The sequence below is a fragment of the Rhincodon typus genome, chromosome 6 (genome assembly GCF_021869965.1).
Source record: "Rhincodon typus isolate 14 chromosome 6, sRhiTyp1.1, whole genome shotgun sequence".
NCBI lineage: Eukaryota > Metazoa > Chordata > Chondrichthyes > Orectolobiformes > Rhincodontidae > Rhincodon > Rhincodon typus.
This window is the reverse complement of record NC_063337.1, coordinates 80102420-80106189: the sequence shown is the minus strand read 5'-3', so window position 1 is coordinate 80106189 and position 3770 is coordinate 80102420. Positions and strand designations below refer to the sequence as shown.

General features: G+C 45.7%; 1 protein-coding gene across 1 annotated transcript in view; it reads left to right on the top strand.

Annotated features, from left to right (window-relative positions):
• The first annotated feature begins 2121 nt into the window (after positions 1-2121).
• spry2 (sprouty RTK signaling antagonist 2) overlaps positions 2122-3770 on the top strand; it is a 6272-nt gene continuing 4623 nt past the window's right edge. Inside the window, exon 1 of the mRNA XM_020522008.2 lies at positions 2122-2813. The gene's annotated coding sequence lies outside the window, so the exon portion shown is untranslated. The remainder of the gene's footprint in view (positions 2814-3770) is intronic.

Genomic DNA, 3770 nt, shown 5'->3' with positions numbered 1-3770 from the left:
AAACAACTGCACCTCCCAGTCGCGAACCATTTCAACTCCCCCTCCCATTCCTCAGACGACATGTCCATCCTGGGCCTCCTGCAGTGCCACAACGATGCCACCCGAAGGTTGCAGGAACAGCAACTCATATTCCGCTTGGGAACCCTGCAGCCCAATGGTATCAATGTGGATTTCACAAGTTTCAAAATCTCCCCTCCCCCCACCGCATCCCAAAACCAGTCCAACTCGTCCCTGCCTCCCTAACCTGTTCTTCCTCCCACCTATCCCCTCCTCCCACCTCAAGCCGCACCTCCATCTCCTACCGACCAACCTCATCCCGCCCCCTTGACCTGTCCGTCCTCCCTGGACTGACCTATCCCCTTCCTAACTCCCTACCTACACTCACCTTTCCTGGCCCCATCCCCGCCTCTTCGACCTGTTTGTTTCCTCTCCACCTATCCTCTCCTCTATCCCTCTTCTATCCGCCTCCCACTCTCTCCCTATTTATTCCAAACCCCCTTCCCCTCCCCCTTTTCTGATGAAGGGTCTAGGCCCGAAACGTCAGCCTCTCTGCTCCTATGATGCTGCTTGGCCTGCTGTGTTCATCCAGCCCTGCACCTTGTTGTCTCTAATAATGGAAGCTATTTGTTTAAACCAATTGTTATTTTTATGGTTATATATGCAGTAAATGGCTTCCAATGACTTATTAGTAATTCACTTCTGCTTTTTTCACCATAAAATCACAAATGACATCCTATGTAACTGTAGCAAAGGTCAACTAGCATTCTCATCTTTGTTTGACCTGTCAGTAGCTTTTGACATAGTTGGCTACATCTTCAAGGACTCTCTGTGATCATCCAGCTCTACTCATCTGTTCCAAACTTTGTTAGTTCATTGTCACCAAAAGATCACTTGTAATGGCCTCTCTTCCCGCTTCTGCTCCATGACCCTTGCTTCTTCCCCCATGGAACTATTCTTGCTTCTCTCCTATTTCTTATCTACACGCTAACCCTTGGTGGCATCATCTGAAAACATATCTCTTATTTTTCACGTATGTGCTGATAACATCCAGCACAGTCTCACCATTACCCTGCTCATTTCCTCCACTATTGCTAAATGATCAGACTGCTTGATTGACATCCAAAGCGGGATTCACTCCTGTATCTATATGGCTCTCTTCTACCTTAATCTGCACGGTGGTTTCCAGTCATTTAGCAAACTATGTGCATTCCAGAATCCAGAAGTGTCACTCCAGATTGCTGGTTGTTTCCCATTCCATTTAGTCCACCCTCAGAGTGCTGTGGTTCAGTAACTATACACCTATATTTTGGGGTTTTCTATAAAACTATTTGTCAGCTGTGTTCTAGCCTCTGTCAAAAACCCTACTAAAACCCCTTCTTCTTTGACCATCTTTGTTTTTCCCTCCCCACCAGCCTCCAAAACTGAATTCGCCTCATTTTATCTGCTCATTTCCTCTTGTGTACAATATATTTTCTTCTTTTTTCCTGAGAAGGGAATTTAATGCGTGTGTTTTTTTAACCCAAATAAATGATCGTGGGTTTCACGCATGGTTTCCAGAAAGTGCCAATGGCTTAAAACAGGGATATCTAATGGCAGTTTAGAAACCTGGGCATGTAAAGGGATCAATATCAATGAATTTGCACCGTTTGCTCAGTTTATTGCAGTGATAAGTGTGGGCACGTTTATTGGGGAACTGTTTTGACTAACGTTTGAAGGGTTAACAATTGCAAGGGCACTGAAGATCAAATGTACGGATTGATTGCTGGAAAATTCTACCATGTGTATATTAATTTTTAGATCCGATCTGGATTCTGGAGCAGGTTATTGATATTCAGAAACAGTGAACCTTTTAAAAAAATCGAAAGCTTCAACAATAACCGGGGTTGGGGGGGCGGTGGTGAGCCGGTCGAAAAGCTGGAGTCTGATATGCAGACTGCTGTTTAAAAGACGTCTGTTTTGTACTGCATGTTCAAGCAGCGCTAGACTTTTATTACTGGCACATATTGAATATTCTCTCCGTCTCCTCCCCATCCCCCGCCCCATTTCTCACTCACTCAACTCTAATGAATTTGAGCCCAGAACCAATCAGCAGAGACCGGATGCAATATATCCTCTGGGACAACAAATGCTCTATTCGATCCCATGACGCCATTTACCCATCAGCTACCTCTGGAAAACTTAATAGCAGTTCGCGTAAATCTGCTTCTTTAAAGCACTTTGCAAACTTCACATCTGTGGGAAGGATCGGGGCGCCGGAGTAGCAGGGGGACAACTGTAAACCGCTTGTAAAGGAAACAGCCACTTGTGAATGAAGACCGAGCGCCTAGAATTCCCTTCTGCAAAGTTGCAACATTGACAATTTTTTTTCCCAAAAAGCTGAGTGGAGTGAGTGCGTGTGTGTGCGCGTCCGCCCTCGTGTCTGCTTCTGCTGGCTTCATTCAGGAAAAAAAAAGGATTTTGCTTGCTCTCTCTCTCTCTCTGCTTGTAAAAACACACACACACAACACAACAAGCGGTGATCGATCGGCTGCTGGCTGTGATCAGCGATCGGACAGGTCCTGTTGCCTTTCCCCCTACACTATCCTCTTTCCACCGCCCCCACCCCCCCAAATCGTCTCTTCTCCCACCCCCCCCCCCCCCACCCTCTCCCCGCCTCTGTTGGATGCTTTTACAGATAGTGGCCGGGGCAGATCTTCGCTGGAGTTTGTATCGGCGGCTCTCTCTCTCCCTCTCCCTTGCTCTGGCGGAGCATATGTGCTTCTATCCGCAGTCATAAACCGACGGAGAGGAGTTAGTGGAGCGCCGCAACCACGGTAAGTTTTTTAAAAAAGGAACTTTTAACTTGCATGGAGAAAACTTACTTTTCAAATAGCACTGGGATACATTTTCAACAAAATTGGAAGGGGAACTCTTTCGAAAGGCATTTGGAGAAGTTTTTAATAGGCGTTTGGGGCTTTTTTTTAAACAAAAATGTATTTGCAAGCAATCATTTTAATCTTTTTGCCTGTATCTCAAAGGCAAATACACACTCAAAACATTGAGTGGGTTAGATTGTTTAACGCGTCAACTTTTTTTTATTCCGGGACAACAACATTGTAAAATAAGAAACGTTCTGATTGATAGCACCGACTCCTCGCTATTGTACCGAATAGGTCAGGAAAGCGTAGAGTCGGATTATGTTAGGAAGGGCTTTTTTAAAAAAAAAACCTCAATCCTCACTTTGAAAACATGTTTGACTCAACTTTGCAATCCGTTTGGTTGAGCTGTACTGGAGGGTAGGCTGCAAAGGAAATACACTGAAAATCTTGACCAGGTGGGATATTGGGATTCAACCCACTTCATGAGTTCCAGATTTGTTCGAATAATAACCTTTTGACGGGACGATGCGCCTCTGTAGGTGAATGGGTGGGTTGTGGAGGGGCTGGTGAAGTTGGGAAAGGCGCTCAGAGTTGATGCTACTGCATTTAAACAGGGTTTGGTTATGGTGCAAGTATCCGGAAAAAGTCGAGTTCGTGTTCTGTTTTAATAAGGTATTTATAAAAAAAAAAAAATCTGGTTTAGGAAGCGGTTTTGGATATGCGATATTCCGCCCGGAGATGATGATGAGAGGGAGAGTGAATATTGCACCGACCCCTCTATACTGTCGTAAGGCGTCCTCCTTTTAGCCCGACTTCCTTGCCTACTTCTGCCCGTTCACCTTCGCAATTTTCTGCCACCCCGCCTGCCCTCTTTTACCCCCTCCCCCGCGTTTCCTAGCCCTCTTTTACCCC